General features: G+C 46.6%; 1 pseudogene across 1 annotated transcript; it reads left to right on the forward strand.

Annotated features, from left to right (window-relative positions):
• Positions 1 to 123: 123 nt before the first annotated feature.
• On the forward strand, positions 124 to 12,030 carry LOC148146051 (beta-1,3-galactosyl-O-glycosyl-glycoprotein beta-1,6-N-acetylglucosaminyltransferase 3-like; annotated as a pseudogene). The gene is made up of 2 exons (XR_015760978.1): positions 124 to 907; positions 10,155 to 12,030. The product of XR_015760978.1 is annotated as a beta-1,3-galactosyl-O-glycosyl-glycoprotein beta-1,6-N-acetylglucosaminyltransferase 3-like (transcript).
• The last annotated feature ends 5,645 nt before the right edge of the window (positions 12,031 to 17,675 follow it).

The following is a 17,675-nucleotide window of genomic DNA, read 5'->3' on the forward strand; positions in this document are numbered from 1 at the left end:
GCTGCTGCGACCTCTCCAGCAAATTGCAGTCACTCCTTCCCCACGGCCTGGTGGAGGCAGTGCTGCCCAGCACAGAGAGCATCCAATCTGCATTTGCCTATCGCCTATAGGCTGAGGACACTGCCCTCTGGAAAGTGCTATGCACAAGCTGAGCCAGGGTTGTACCCGCTGGTTGTGCCTCAGATCAGCGCTGTGTGTGCTCAGTGTGGTCTTGTTGTGCCAATGGCTGCTGGTCCATAGAGGAGGGGGCCGGCTGACCCTCAGGCTGGTGAAACCAGGCGCCAGTCCAATGCAGGAACACCTTCTGCTGGTCGAGGAGAACTCCACCTGCTGGCAGATCATCCATGGGGACAGGCAGGAGGTGGAAAGGGCCCTCCTCAACTCCATTACTGTCTCCCTCAAGCACCAAGCCGTCACTGAGGGAGATTATCTGAACATGACCCGAAATTGCAGATCGTTTGTGAGGGCCCGCAAGTATATCACTGTCCCCCTGAGCCCTGAGGAGGAACACTTCCCCTTGGCTTACTCCATGGTCATCCACCAGAGCATTGAGATGTTCGAGAGGCTTCTGCGGAGCATTTACGCCCCACAGAACGTCTACTGTATCCACGTGGACCGCAAATCCCCGAGTCAATTTCATGCGGCCGTTCGGGCCATCGCTTCGTGTTTTCACAATGTCTTTGTCGCAGCCAAGCTGGAGTGGGTCACCTATGCTGGCTGGAGCAGAGTTCAGGCGGATCTCAACTGCATGAAGGAGCTGCTGGAGAGCCCTGTCCCCTGGAGGTACTTCATCAATGTGTGTGGCCAAGACTTCCCCCTGAAGACCAACCGGGAGATAGTCCGCAGCCTCAGAGCTCTGAACGGCTCCAACGTGATTGAGTCGGATCCTGCACCAGGGTTCAAAAAGGTAACCGCCTTCCTGTCTGCTGGACCTCTCTTCATCGAAGTGTTTTCCATCCTCCCTCCCTCCCTCCATCATCTCTCTCTCTCTCTCTCCCCTCCAGTCCTTCACTCCTGCCTGTACAAAGAGAGACAGGGTTGTTAAAACAGTTCAATTGCATGGAGGGAGGTTCAGAATGTACAAAGGAATATAGAGGAGTTGGAGAGTTGAGCTGAAAACAGAGTAGAAGAGCAATTGACGTTTCAGGTCGGAACTTTCATCAGAACCCGGGGAGAGGAAGGGGCTGCAGAATAAATGGGGGTGTGGGGCTGGGGAAAGGTGGGTGGGATGGCGATTGGTGGATGCAGGGGAGAGGTGGCTGTGATTGGACAGTGGGTGGGGTGGAGCAGATGGGTGGAAAGGAAGATGGTCAGGTGAAAGGGATGGGGTAGAAAGAGAGGGCTGGGCCTGGGATAGAGATAAGGAGGGATATAGACTGATTAGGAGAATATACAGGAATGTAGTTAGGTTAAGAGTGTAGGAGAAAGTGAGGACTACAGATGCTGGAGATCAGAGACAAGAGTGTGGCACTGGAAAAGCACAGCGGGTCAGGCAATATCTGAAGAGCAGAAGAATCAATGTTTCGGACATAAGCCCTTCATCAGGAATGAGGCTTGTGGACCAGGGGGTTGAGAAATAAGTGGGATGGGTGTGGGGCTGGGGATGGAAGGTAGCTGGGAATGTGATAGATAGATGAAGGTATGCGGGGGGGGGGGGGGGGGAACAGGTTGTGGAAGGTGGAGTGGACAGGTGGGAAGGAAGATGGACTGGTCAGGAGGGTGGTGCTGAGTTGGAGGCTTGGGACTGCGATAAGTTGAGGTGGGGAAATGAGGAAACTACTGAAATCGACATTGATCCACCTGGTTGCAGGGTTCCAAGGTGGAATATCCAGGTGTCAGCTGGTAAGGGTTTGGTGATTGAGGAGGCCCAGAATCTGCATGCCCTTGGTGGGAGGGGGAGTTATAGTGTTCAGCCACGGGGCAGTGGGGTTGGTTGGTGGGTGTGGGTGTGCCAGAGATGTTCTCTGAAACAATCCACAAGTCAGAGTTCTGTCTCCCCGATGTAGAGGAGACCACAATCGGGTGCAATGGATGCAGTAGATGACATTGGTGGAGGTACAAGTATATTTCTGTCAGATGTGGAAGGATCCTTTGGAGCCTTGGACGGAGGTGAGTGGGAGGTGTGGGTGCAGGTTTTCAGAGGCCAGGGAAGGTGCCAGGAGGGGAGGGTGCGTTTTTAGGGGGTGTGAATATGACAAGGGAGTTGCAGAGGGAATGGTCTCTGAAATGCAGATGGAGTGCAGAGGGAAATATGTCCCTAATGGTGCAGTCTGTTTGTAAGTGGCAGAAGTGGTGGAGGATAATGCAATGTATCCGGATGTTGGTGGGGTAGAAGGTGAGGACCAAGGGGTTCTGTCCCTGTTGCGTTGGGAGGGGTGTGGTTCAAGGGTGAAGGTACAGGAAATGGAGCAGATGCACTGGAGGTCATTGTCAACCATGTGGGAGAGGAAATTGTAGTTTTTGAGGTAGGACGCCATCTGGGATGTTCTGTGGTGGAATTGGTCCTCCTGGGAACAGATGCAGCAGAGGCAGAGAAATTGGGAATAAGGGATAGTGTTTTTACAGGGGCAGGGTGGGAGGAGGTGTATTTCAGGTAGCTATGGGAGTTGGTGGATTTGTAGTAGATGTCCGAGGTTAGTCGGTTGCCAGAGATGGAGAGGTCCAGGAAGGGGAAGGAAGTGTCCGAGATTGTCCGGGTAAATTTGAGGTCAGGTTGGAAGGTGTTGATAGAATTAATGAACTTTTCAACCACCTCATGCATATACGAGGTAGTGCCAATCCAGTCATCAATGTAGTGGAGGAAAAGGTGGAGAATGGTGCCGATGGATGTAGAGGCAGGCATAGTTGGGGCCCATGCGGGTGCCCATGGATACCCCTTAAAAGTTAAGAGTGAACAGAAGAATGTAAGTTTCGTTCAGAGCATGTAAAGGATTGTTCTTAGGTTGATAGTGAAATAGTCTCACAAACTTGATTGAGTTTTTTGAAGAAGTAACAAAGAGGATTGATGAGGGCAGAGCAGTCTGTACATTTTTCTCTCATTTAAAATAATTACATTGACAGCAAGTTTCATCTGCCTTTTTCCTGGGAATGAAGGGTTTATCTTATGAAGGAAGGTTGAACAAATTGGCTTTTACACATTTAAGTTTGCAAATCTGAGAGATCTTTTTGAAATGTATAAATTTCTCTGAGGGGACATGATAAGGTGGTTGATGGGACATTGCTTTCTCTTGTAGGTTTGACAAGATGTTTTGTAGAATAAGATATCGTCAGAGTCCTACAGCACCGAAACATACCCTTTCGTCCAACTCATCCATGCCAACCAGGTATCCTAATTGGAACTAGTCCCATTATCCTGTGTTTGGTCCATATCCCTCGAAACTTGTCCTATTTATGTTGTCTGTTAAATCTTGTGATTGTACCCACTACAACAATTCTTTTTGGCAGCTTGCTCCGTATTTGCACCACCCTCAGGTCTCACCTTAAACCTATGCCCTCTGGGTTTGGACTCCCCCATCCTGGGGCTATTCACTTTTATTGATTTCCCCCACAATTTTATAAACCTCTATATGGTCACCCTTCACCCTCCAATACTCCAGTGAGAAAAGTCCTAGCCTATCTAGCCTCTCCTTATAACTAAAATCCTGCAGTCCAGGCAACATCTTTGTAAATCTATTCTGCAGTTTAACAACACCCTTCCAACAGCAGGGCGATCATAAATTTTCCCAGTACTCCAAAAGTGACCTCACCAATGCCTTGCAGAATTATTTTCCCCTGAGAGGGCTGTTGCACTGTGTAAATCTCTTCTGTACGAAGTTGTGAAGGCTGAGTTGATGAAGTTATGAAAGGGTGAGCAAGGTGACCTTTTTTTAAAAAAAGATAAGGACCCCGGGGCAACCGATAGAAATGTGGAATTGAAATTGCAACCAGAAGAGCAGTGATCTTCTTGAATGGTGGAGCAGACTTGAAGGGACGAATGGCTGACTTTTGCTATGATATTGGTGGAGACAGGTTATGCCTTAGTTCATGTAAAGAGTAGAGAGTTTTCTGACCTCTCAGCTAAGGAAAGGGCTTTGGTGTCCCTCCTGATAACATGAACCTTGAAGTTAATCTCCCTCTGCGTCAGTCACAGAATTAAAGAATTCTTGCGGAAGGATGCCCTTCAGCCCATCATGTCTGTAATTATTCCACATCTCGTACCAATCTCCTGCATTTCCACACTCAACTCTGGCAACATCCTTGTAAATCTTTTCTGAACCTTTTCAAGTTTCACAACATCCTTCCTATAGCAGGAAGACCAGAATTGCATGCTGTATTCCAGAAATTGCCAAACCAATGTTCTGTTCCGCCACAGCATGACCTCCCAACTCCTACACACAATGCACTGACCAATAATGGCAAGCGTAGCAAATGCCTTCTTCACTACCCTGTCTATCTGCGACTCCATTTTCAAGAAACTATGAATCTGCATTCCAAGATCTCTTGTTTCATCATCACTCCCCAGACTTTACCATGAAGTGTATTATTCCTGCCCTGATTTGCCAAACCAAAATGGCCTCACATTTATCGACATTAAACTCCATCTGGCACTCCTCGGCCTATTAGCCCATCTGATCAAGATCCCGTTGTACTCTGAGGTTGATTCGAAATATTACTCTGGATGTAGGTTTGCTCGTTGAGCTGGAAGGTTCATTTTCAGATGTGTTGTCACCATACTAGGCAACATCTTCAGTGAACCTTCCAGCTCAGCGAGCAAACCTACATCTAGAACCTCAACCTGAGCTACAAACCTTCTCAAACCTTGCTGATATATTACTGTCATGTATAATCGAGTTACAGTAAAAAATGTTGTCTTATGTGCTTTACAGACAGATATTGATATGTTAAGTTGGCAAATGGAGTGCAATGTGGGAAAATGTGAAGTTGTTCATTTGGAAGGGAAATCAAAAGAATAGAATATTATTTAAATGGAGAAAGCTTCAGAAAGCTGCAACACAAAGGGACTTGGGGGAACTAGTGAATGAAATATGGAAAGCTTGCACACGGGGGCAGCAGGTAATTGGGAAGACTAATGGAATATTGGACGAAAACAGAAATTTCTGGAGAGACTCAGCAGGTCGGGTAGCATTCGTGGAGAGAAAACAGAATCATTGTTTTGAGTCTGGTGACCTTTCTTCAGAACTGAAGTGGAATGTTTGCCCTTATTTGAAGGGGGGTTGGAGTATAAAAATCAGGAGGTCTTACTGCAACTGTGCAAAGTGCTTGTGAGAGCACATCCGGAGTACTGTGAGCACTTCTGGTCACCTTATTTCAGAAAACATGTTGTTTCATTGGAGGAAGTTAAGAGAAAATGTTCAGTGGGATTGCCCCCATTATGGAGGGATTGTCTTAAAACAAAGGGCTAAACAGGATTCTACTCACTGGAGTTTAGAAGAATGAGAGGTAACCTCATTGAAATGGACAGGATTAAGGGGCTTGACTGGGTAAATGCTGAAAGGATGTTTCTCCTCATGGGAGAGTCCAGGACCAGGGGGGTATTGTCTCAGAATAAAGGGGCACCAGTTTAGGACTGAGATGAGGTGGAATTTCTTCTCTCAGAAGGTTGTGAATCTTTGGAATTCCTTGCCACAGAGAGCTGTCTTGTATATATTTAAGGCTCAGATGGATAGATTCTTGTTCAGTTGGGGAATTAAGCGTTACGGGGATAGGGCAAGAACATGGACTTGAGGAATGTTGAATCAGCCACGATCCTAGTGAAGCTGGCTTGAGGGACCAAATGGCCGACTCCTGTCCTGACTTGTTAATGGTCTTACATTTACTGATGAAACTGTTCAAAGACGTTATCGCACAACTCTGGAGCAGAAGCGACTTGAACCTGTGTCTCCAAGACTCACACCGCATGGATCCTAGTTTACTTTATATCATGCACTTGTCATTCATGCTGGTATTATGGCTGCAATTCGCACCAACCTGCCTTAGATCAAAGTAATGAAGCGAAGCCAGTGCAGGTTTTCAAAAAGTAAGTCTCCAACCTCGTATCATGCATTGATGTGAGAATTTGAATGCAGAGAATGTTGTCTGAACTGGATTCAATGAAGTGTTTCACTAGGCACTAGATAAAAATGGCTGGACAACAAAATTGACAATACAAGCTCTGATTCATGGATCTTGTTTTGGACGAGACGTTGGTAGGTTGGTAGATGAGAATGATCCACACAGCTGGGACATATAAACATCAAGACCCGGAGCAGGAGAAGATGATTTGGCCCTCCATGAGGCCCACCATACTATATGATCCTGTCTAACCCTCTATCTCAATGCCATACTACCACTTTCTCCCCATGCCTTTGATGCTTTTGAAACCTAAATATTTGTTAATCGCATTCTTGGATATATTCAATGACTCAAATTCCACAGCTTTCTGTGGTACAGAATTCCATAACTTCACTATCCTGTAAGTTAAATGTTTCCGCATCTCAGCCCTAAATAGACGACTGCTTTTATTCAATATGTCAGTGATATCAATCTTGGAGTATGTGGCAAAATGCCCATATTCGGGGCAATGATAAACCTGGAGGATTGGCAAATGGTGAGGATGATGTGAATTGTCCAGAGTCACCACAACGAACAGACAGCATCCAGTCAGAGGGGAATACAGAAGAGTGTAAGGTGATATGTTTTGGGAGAAGGATGTGGAGAGGTAATAGAAATGTAATGGCACAATCGTAAAGAGTGCGAAGGATTAGAGGGATCTGGCGATAAACATTCATCAACATTAGAAGATGGGGGAGGCCATAAGAGGGTAGAAAAGCAGAAGGCTTCATAAATAGAGGCATTGATGCCAACAAATGGTTGAGTTATGCTGCATGTCGAATTGGTTTAGCCCCAGTTGGATTGTTGTGGTCATTTCCGGTGACTAAAACGATGTGAGGGCCCTCAGGACAGGGAGGAGATTTCGCAGAATGGTGCCAGGGTTTAAGTTGGATGGCTCAGTTGGAAAGGTCAACGATGCTCCCATTGGAACAAAGGAGATTGGGGTGAGGTTTATTCAATGGGTACAGGGTGAGCACTCGCTAATGAAGACAAGGAAATATACTTCACTGTTCACCGATTGTACAAGTGCAATGGAATGCAGATGTAAGATTTTGGGTTAAAGGCCTGGTAGGGAGATCTGAGGAATTGAAACGCAAATGAAGCCTAAACTACATTTGTATGAGATGATGGCAAGTTCCGATGTAAGTTGAATGAAAAAAAAAGATCTGCTCCCATACATACAAGGAACAAGAGTAGACCATTGGCCCGTTTGATCCTGTTCCACCATCCACATTCCTGCATACCATCGATAATCTATCCTTTCCTTGGTAACCAAGGATCCATATCTGAAAATGTGTTGCTGGAAAAGCGCAGCAGGTCAGGCAGCATCCAAGAACAGGAGAATCGATGTTTCGACGTTCCTGAAGAAGGGCTCATGCCCGAAACGTCGATTCTCCTGTTCCTTGGATGCTGCCTGACCTGCTGCGCTTTTCCAGCAACACATTTTCAGCTCTGATCTCCAGCATCTGCAGTCCTCACTTTCTCCTCAAGGATCCATATCTCCCATGCATGATGCCACAAGGACCGAGGATAAAAGATATCTTTTGACACAATGTAAATAAAGTGTTTTGTGTCTTGTGGAAGGGGTGGCACGGTGGCTCAGTGGTTAGCACTGTTGCCTCACAGCGCCATAGACCTGGGTTCGATTCCAGACTTGGGTGACTGTCTGTGTGGAGTTTGCACATTCTCCCCATGTCTGCGTGGGTTTCCTCCGGGTGCTCTGTTTTCCTGCCACAATCCACAAAGATGTGCAGGCCAGGTAGATTTGTCGTGCTAAATTGCCCATAGTGTTCGGGTGCATTAGTCAGGGGTAAATATCGGGTAGGGTAATGGGTGTGGATGGGTTGCTCTTCAGAGGATTGGTGTGGACTTGTTGGGCCAAATGGGCTGTTTCCATACTGTAGAGAATCTAATGTGTGGTGTCCTTCACTCTGTGGGAGGAGCTTTGGATTCAAGTCCTACTCCAGGAACTGATGGCCATAGGAAGATGTCTTCATTGGTATTGTGAGACACTCAAGAGTATGGGCCAAGTGCTGCAAAATAGGATGAGAATAGCTCGGAGCTTGTCTTTTTGACCAGTGCAGACACGATGGGCTGAAGGGCAACTTATTATTTTGGTGCTCTAAACCTCAATAACCAGAGAGCATGGAGTCATAGCATCATACAGTATGGAACAGACCCTTCAGTTCAACCTGTCTGTGCTGACCAGTCATCCCAATCTGACCTAGTCCCATTTTCCAGCCTTTGGCACATATCTCTCTCACCTATTCCTATTAATGTTCACATCTAAACGCCCTTTAAATATTGTCATTGTACCAGCCGCCTCCACCACCTCTTGGTAGCTCATTCCAGGCACACATCACCCACTGTGTGAAAACGTAACCCCTCAGGTCTTTCCCCTCTCACCTTAAACCTATGCTTCTAGTTTTGGACTCCCCCATCCTTGGGAAAAGACCTTTGGCTATACAGCCGACGTGGAAGGAATCAAAATGGGGCAAGAACAGAAAAAGAGGTCAGCTAAACAATTCTGAGCAGCAACAGAAAAGTGCAGCCAAGCATGTATGCAAGCTAGCTAGCTTACTGAAACTGGCTCCAGTTAAGTGAGAAGGCAGGAAGACCGAAACAACACTCAACAGGTGTTGTAGAAGTCTAAGGTCAATGATCTAATGCTAAACATCATATACCTAGATCAGGATCTGATTGATCAGTTGTGTTGCTAAGGCTTAAAATCAAAATGTAATTCGTGAAAAGGGAACGCTGATTTGTGTGTAAAAGTGTGATTGCAACTGCCTGTTTCAGACTCTCCAGGCAAGGGTGAGCTTTGACCCGGCTGGTTGAGTCTTCTTGCATGTATGTGATAAAGGAAGCTGTGTGAAGTGTACTATCATCCGGCTGATCATTTCAACATCTTTCCATGCTCCTCCAGATTTTATGAACTTCTGTAAGGATACCCCTCAGCATCCGACACTCCAGGGAAAATAGCCCCAGTCTATTCAACCTCTTACTGTAGCTCAAACCCTCCAATCTCAGCTACATCCTGGTAAATCATTTCTGCACCCTCTCAAGTTTAACAACATCCTTTCTTTCGAAGGGCGACCAGAATTGTATGCAGTATTTTAAAAGTGGCCTCACCAATGTCCTCTACAGACAATAGATCACACTTGTTAATGGCAAAGGCATATCAGAGATAGTCAAAGATACTCCTACTTATAGACAATAGGTGCAGGAGTAGGCCATTCGGCCCTTCGAGCCAGCACCACCATTCATTATGATCATGGCTAATCATCCACAATCAGTATCCTGTTCCTGCCTTATCCCCATAACCCTTGATTCCACTATCTTTCAGAGCTCTATCCATCTCTGTTACAGCTGCAACATTTCATCCCAACTCCTATACTCAATGCACTGACCAATGAAGGTAAAGGTATCAAATACCTACTTCACCACCCTGTCTATCTGCAATGCAACTTTAAAAGAACTATATCCCTGCACACCATGTTCTTCTCTCTAAGGCCAAAGCTCTGTGTTCAAGTTCCATTCCAGGAGTTGATGACCACAGGAAAGTGTCTCCATTGCACTGGTGAGGCATGAAAGACAATGTTCCCAGTGCTGGAAAAATGAGACTGGAGTAGCAAGGAGCCTGTTTTGCCAGCGCAGACATGATGGGCTGAAGGATTTATTTTTCTGGTGCTCTCAACCTTTATGACCAGAGGGCACAGCTTGAAGCATATTTTTGGAGCCAGATGCACTGGGAGTGTTTGAGGATGAGTTTTATGTTTGCTCAGCGAATGAGCATTGGGAGATGGTTTAGGAGGCAGGGATATGGGGAAATAGGCAGGTGACTGGCAATAGGCAATAGGAGTGAGAAAGGGCTGAGGGGCTGAATGGCCTTGTTCTCCACTGTAAGGTGAGTAACTGAGAGAAGGAGTGTGCATGGATCTTGCTGGAGCTGGGGGCGAGGAGAGTGCAGAGGAGTTGGGGAGGGAAAAAGCCATAGGCGAAGTTGAAAAGCTATCATTTCTACTTTCTCGTCTCTCTCACTCTCTCTTGTGCTTGCCTTTTAGAAACGTTGGCAATACCACCATGATACCCTCGACCAAGTCGTCTGGACGGCGCAACTGAAAGACCAGCCGAACATCAGCACATCCATCTTCGTGGGCAGCGCCTACTTCATGGCCTCCAGAGAGTTTGTTGGCCATGTGTTTGACAGTGCCGAGATCCAGGCCTTCCTCAAGTGGTCAGAGGACACCTACAGCCCGGACGAGCATGTGTGGGCTACCCTGCACAGAATGCCCAATGTACCCGGCTCCATCCCATACACCCAAGGAGCCACCAGGACACTTGGCCGGGCAGTAAAGTGGTCCTTTGAGGCTGGTGACGTTGCGAGGGGTGCCCTATACCCTCCCTGCACGGGAAGGTATCGCCACTTGGTTTGTGTGTATGGGGCAGGAGATCTACAGTGGGTGGTCCGTCAGAGATTTTTTTTGCAAATAAGTTTGACCCCAACATGGACAACACGGCAGTACAGTGCATGGAGGAATATCTCCGAAACAGGACACTTGGTAAAACTGGGGCTGGGTTGGAGGTTGGGACAGATTAAACCTCAGTGATGGTGGTAGGGGTGGTGGGTGAGATATCGGAAACACTGAGAGACTGGGCACTGTGAAACTGGGCACTGTGAGACTGTATACTATAACACTGGCTGCTGTGGAGGCCAGGCACAGTGAGACTGCATGCTGTAACATGGCCACTGTAACACTAGACAGTGTGAGGCTGGGCACTATAGTGTTGGGCACTGTGGAGATTGGATACCTTAATACTATCCACTGTAACACTGGGCACTGTGAGACTTAGCACTGTAACATTAGTTACTGTGAGAGTCAAAATGTGTGGTGCTGGAAAATCATGGCAGGTCAGGCAGCATCCGAGGAGCAGGAGAACCGATGTTTCAGGTATAAGCCCTTCATCAGGAATGTGGAGGACCACGGGGGTTGAGAGATAAATAGAGTGAGGGTGGGGCTTTTGGGGAAGGTAGCTGAAAAGGTGCTCGGTAAATCCAGCTGGGGGGGTGATTGTGATTGGTCGGTGGGGAAGGTCGAACATATAGTTAGGAAGGAAGATGGTCAGGTCAAGAGGGGAGAGCCGACTTGGAGGGTTGGATCTGGGATGATGTGGGGGGAGAGGAGAGATTTGGAAACTAGTAATGTCAATGTTGATGTCATGTGGTTGAGGGTCCCAAGGCAGAAGATGAGGTGTTCTTCCTCCAGTCATCAGATAGCTTGGATTTGGTGGTGCAGGAAGTGTCATTGTGGAGTGGGAGGGGGAGTTGAAGTGGTTGGCCACAGGTCGATGGGGTTATTTGTGCCCAGTCTCACAGGGACACATCCACCAATAATACTCAACACTGCACGAGTGGGCACTGCATTACTGGAACACTGCACGAGTGGACACTGCATTACTGGAACACTGCATTACTGGAACACTGCATTACTGGAACACTGCACTAGTGGGCACTGCATTACTGGAACACTGCATTCCTAGAACACTGCACTAGTGGGCACTGCATTACTGGAACAGTGCATTACTGGAACACTGCACTAGTGGGCACTACATTTCTGGAACACTGCACGAGTGAGCACTGCATTACTGGAACACTGCACGAGTGGGCACTGAACAGCTGGACACTGTAAGATCAGTGTTGTGACCATCACTATTTTTTTATTTTTCTCATTTTGGTTAGGAACTGTGAGTCCAAATTGAGAATTGAAGTTTGAACAGTGGCTAGTTCTTCTTTAAAAAAAAAACTGGAGAGACAAAAGACTGATGTTTGCTGTTAGGATCTGGCCAGGAAAGATAATGCAGGTGAATTACTGTTCTCTGAACACAGCAGACGTTTCAGCACCGAGATGTAGTTCTGCTCAGGTACTGACAGCTGGATGGATATTGAATGGGTCAGTCAGGAAGAGGAATGCTGCCGGGCAGGTAACCACAGAGAATGGTGAGAAAGAAAGCAAAAACCATGAGTGACCTCGCTCTGACTGGATTTTGGGCTTGGAGGAAGTGCTTCTTTGGAAGTTGCTGGACTGGTCTGGTCTTCTTTTTGGTTTGACTTTGTTTAGTTATTTCCCCAGTCGTTAACTTGTTAAAAGGTCTGAGATAAGAATGTGAGTCTTCGGGAATGAGTATTAGTCTCCACAGGTCTGCAGAATTTGTTCGCATTGACTGGTGACTTTAAGTTCAAACATGGTGTATAGTTCTTGTGCCTGTAATACAACCCAGCATCAAAGGATTTCATGATGGCCTACTATTTATCATTGAAACTGTTATCAACTGGCAAATTAAAATTTTAAACAAGTTTATCTCTTAATTGTCTGCTGGTGTGCGAATTGGAGGGGTGGGTGGGTTCATGATAATCTGTGTTCTGCTAAAGTGACATAATCAGAAATTAACAATTTATTAAGTTATAAACTTGATATCCAAGATCTGTTATTTGTAAATTCTGGTAAGGAACAATTGAACGATTTTGAGGGTCATTGAATGGTTGAATGTCACTGTGTTGCAAATCCAGTGATCGGGAGGTTGGTTTTGGTTCAGCTTCATTTTCCTGTGTCACTCCGGACACCATACCTCCGAGCACAATAACTCTGGACATTATCACTCCCTGTATGACACTGTCACTCCGGACACCATACCTCCGAGCACAATAACTCTGGACATTGTCATACAGGGAGTGGCAGTCAGTCCGGACACTCCAACGCTTGACACGGTCACCCTGGTTACAACACTGTCACTCTGGACACTGTCACTAGATACTGTGAGATCAGACTGTGACACTGGACAGTGTAATGCTGGACATTGCGATGTCAGATGTTTTAACTATAGACACTAACACCGGAAATAGTGACATTGGATATCATTTGGATGCAGATAGAAATGAAAACAGTCAAAAAGAAAACAAATGAGATAGAATCTACTTGTAGAAATGGGAACTAAATGGGACTGAGTGAGAATGATTATGGCTGTTTAATGAACAGAAATCAGAACACTGCAATAATGTCCACATCTAAGTGATGGTCTCAGGGTGGTTTGTATAAAGAATACCAGATATGCGGGAGTGAGTTTCAGACTGGAATCTAATCAAGGGGTTCAGGGTGGTTTCTGTACAAATGACGGAAGCTGACCTATGTGTATGAATGTCCCGTGTTAGTCTAACATCCAGGGATTGTTTAATGGAGCTTGCTTCATACTTCAAGGACTCAGACATCTCCATTTTATCCATCTCCCACCAAAATTGACAGGGCAATGACAGCAGAAGCTATACAAAGAGAAATGTTGCTTCTGTAATGCCACATGTAATGCCAACTGTATACATCCAGGGCACGAACAATCCTGGGATTGAGAAGAGTAAATCTCCCTCCACTCCATCCTATTCAAACACTCCCAGGACAGGGACAGAATGGTGTTAGGTACAGAGGAAGTACTCACCTCGACATTGTTCCCATCATTGTTCCTTTGGCCATGGGTTTGAAATGCCATCCCCACACTGTCATTGACCAGAGATCTGTCTCTGAATTTTGTTTCATCATTTAGGGATGTATTCAGCCCAGTGAGCCCTCACAGCTCTCTCTCCCTCATAGGCATAGACAGTGTGTCTGTCTCTCCTCTTCTGTCTCCCTATTTCTCTCCCTGTGTGTGTGTCTCTCTCTCTCTCTCTCTCTCTTTGCCCTTCACTTCTCTGCCTCCCTCCCTCATCTCTGCTTTCTGTGGGTTTTCTGTGGGTTCGTGACACCATTGCGATGTTAAAAGAGACTGTACAATGAATGTCACAGTGTTTGCTGTGCCCTGGAGGGTGGAGGACTAGCTGGGCAGTAAACAAGGTCATTTCCAGCTTGATGAGCTAGTACCACCCCAGCCTCAAATTTACCTGGACCGTCTCAGACTCCTCCCTCCCCTTCCTAGACCTCTCCATTTCTATCTCGGGTGACCGACTCAACACAGACATTTACTACAAACCGACTGACTCCCACAGCTACCTAGATTACACCTCCTCCCACCATGCCCCCTGTAAAAACGCCTCCCATATTCCCAATTCCTTCGCCTCCGCCGCATCTGCTCCCAGGAGGACCAATTCCACTACCGAACAGCCCAAATGGCCTCCTTCTTCAAAGACCGCAATTTCCCCTCCGACGTGGTCGATGATGCTCTCCACCGCATCTCCTCCACTTCCTGCACCTCCGCCCTTGAACCCTGCCCCTCCAATCACCACCAGGACAGAACCCCACTGGTCCTCACCTTCCACCCCACCAACCTCCAGATACATGTACCATCCTCCGTCATTTCCGCTACCTCCAAACAGACCCCACCACCAGGGATATATTTCCCTCCCCACCCCTATCAGCGTTCCGGAGAGACCACTCCCTCCGCAACTCCCTCGTCAGGTCCACACCCTCCACGAGCCCAATCTCCACTCCACTTCCCCTGCAACCACAAAAAGTGCAAAACTTGCGCCCACACCTCCCCCCTCACCTCCCTGCAAGGCCCCAATGGATCCTTCCATATCCATTGCAAATTCACCTGCACCTCCACACACACCATTTACTGTATCCGCTGCATCCGATGTGGTCTCCTCTACATTGGGGAGACAGGCCGCCTACTGGCGGAACGTTTCAGGGAACACCTCTGGGACACCCGCACCGACCAACCCAATCACCCCGTGACTGAATACTTTAACTCCCCCTCCTACTCCACGAAGGACATGCAGGTCCTTGGCCTCCTCCATCGCCAGACCTTGGCCACACGACGCCTGGAGGAAGAGCGCCTCATCTTCCTCCTAGGAACCCTCCAACCACATGGGATGAATGTAGATTTCTCCAGCTTCCTCATTTCCCTCCCTGCACCTTATCTCAGTCCCAACCCCGGATTCAGCACCGCCCTCTTGACCTGCAATCTTCTTCCCGACCTCTCCGCCCCCACCCCTTCTCCAGCCTATCACCCTCGCCCTCACCTCCTTCCACCTATCGTATTCCCAGCGCCCCTCCCCCAAATTCCCCCCCCACCTTTTACCTCAGCCCACTTGGCACACTAGCCTCATTCCTGAAGAAGGGCTTATGCCCGAAAGGTCGATTTTTCTGCTCCACAGATGCTGCCTGGCCTGCTGCGCTTTATCAGCACCACACTTTTCAATTCTGGTCTCCAGCATCTGCAGTCCTCACTTTCTTCGAGTTAGTACCCAGTGGGGGTGCCTGAAGGGTCACTGCTAAAGGCACAGGCACTTACAATTGATAGCAATGAGTAGCTGAAGGGAACAAATGTAATGTTTCCAGGTTCACTGAAAAGATCTACAGTGAGTGGGAGAGAAAGCTGTGGACCAAAGATATGGGCAACTTCATTGAGTGAGGAAGGAATTAGTAGATGGAATATAATGTGCAGCACATATTTCCAAGCTAACTTAGTGACTGATTAAAATTCCCATTCCTTGCCCAGTCCAACCTTCTACACCCAAAGGTGATTTGTCGCTGTGGGACAGCTGTGTAGGTCAAACTGCGGGATATGAAGATGGGAACTGTGAAGTGTTCCCAGTCTGAGCCACAACATGAGGAGCACAAGGATTGAGATGATTATTCTGTCGTGAAAGTTGAATGAGTTTTGGAAACAGGGTCCCTGTGATTGACAACACTATAAACCTGGCAGCATCCAGAACCAAAGTAAGTCATCAGAGGAATTACAGATGGAAGTGGGAAGGGACTGGGCAAGGGCAGAAAAAAAATCGAGTCAATATTCTGGGGACATGAGTTTGAATCCTATCGTGGCAGATGGTGGGAATTGAATTCAATTTCAGTGGAAAAGGAAGGAGTCTTCCCCATTAAAACATTGTGTGAAAACCCGTCTGATACACTCATGTGCTTTAGGTAAGGAAATTTGCCATTTGACCTGGTCTGGCTTACATGTGACTCCAGACCCACAGCAATGTGCTTGACCTTTAACTACCCTCTAGGCAACTGGGGAAGGAAAATAATGCCGGCCCAACCAATGATGTTCCCATTTGTGAACAAATTTACATAAAGTTCTCCAGCTCTGGTACCGTCCTGGTAATCTTCATGTGTCATCTCTCCAAGATTGATGATTCTTTGGCAATGCAGTTCAGTTCAGTTCCCAGTTCAACGTTTAGCTCAATTAACAGGGTTTATGTAGCTCTAACTTTTAATGTTTGCTTTTATGATTAATTGCATTAGGTACTTATCTGTGATCATCACTCAACTTATCAAAGATCATAGAATCCCTACACTGCAGAAAGAGACCATTTGGCCCATCAAGTTTGTATCGACCCTCCACAACCCAGGTCCTGGTCATGACACGGGCTGCTTCAGGCACAGCCAACTCCATTTTCACCTGTAGCTCCATGATCAGCTTGTCTTTCTCCCTGCCTCACAATTATTCATCCCTTTGTCTGCCAGACTGCTCTTCTCTCTCTCTTTCTAGGCTCCATCTATTGGAGGAGCGGAACACAAGTAAGTTGTTCTCTCTTACTGGTTCCCTTCATGCGAGTTTCAGGTCTAGTCTGGTTGACATCTCCTCACAAATTGACGAACTTGGTCCCTAGTGTTGCTACTGCGAATCTGATGCTCCCCAGTCAGAATCTGTTCTCCGTCTTTGCCATTTGAAGCACATCTTTGAGGTGGTGTTTAAAGGACAATCAACATTTAGGAGTGAAGTGATGTAATAATCAGCAAAAACAACCTAGACCATGTCTGTCTTGCTACCAGTTGTTAGGAAGAAGTACTTTACTGTGTTCATTGTGTGTGTTGCCAATTTCAATGTCGAAGCTGAAACCGAATAGCATTCCTGTTTTCATTGCTCACTCATGTCTGAAACATACAGCTTTAACCATGCATTATATATCAGTTAGAACTATTTAATGTCTTCTGAAAACACTTCTGGGCCAGACCAGGTAAGATTCCCAGATTCCCTTTGGTGAAGGACATGAGTGAAGCAGATGTGTATTTACAGAATTGGTGTTAGGTTCTGCAATGGGACTATGAAACTAACTTTCAATTCCAGATGGATTAATTATTTGAGATTAAATTCTGCCAATTGCGGTATTTGTATCCTGGGTCACTGCATTACAAGTCCAGTGAGGTTCCCCCAGTCCAACTACATCACAATTTAATTATTCCCCAAATATCAACACCTTAGTTTCCTACAGCACTGTCTGTGTGTGCAGCAGCTCATTTGATTCTCTCTCCCCCACCACTTACACCCATTTGTTACAGTAAAGCTGCTACAGTTTGATCTCAAAATGTGTGCATTTCAGTTGGAAAAAAAGAAATGATTCTGAAATTTTAACTTTATTAATTGGTTGGTTATTAATCATTTATTTCATTCTTAGATTATGGATAATCAGTTCATTTCAGATGGAAAGAAGTAGCTCTGATCACTGAGATAATGCAGGGCTGGTGTCTGAGTATTTGTGTGATCAAAGGATCAAGAAGTTGCCAACTATTTGGACTCGATATTACAGTGTGGTGTATTTCTCTCACCTCTATAAAGGATAAAGCAAAATACATGAGACATCACATTGACTCAAG

This window comes from Chiloscyllium plagiosum, unplaced genomic scaffold (assembly GCF_037043375.1).
Source record: "Chiloscyllium plagiosum isolate Xiang-an unplaced genomic scaffold, Cpla_swu_hap1 HiC_scaffold_22, whole genome shotgun sequence".
Taxonomy (NCBI): domain Eukaryota; kingdom Metazoa; phylum Chordata; class Chondrichthyes; order Orectolobiformes; family Hemiscylliidae; genus Chiloscyllium; species Chiloscyllium plagiosum.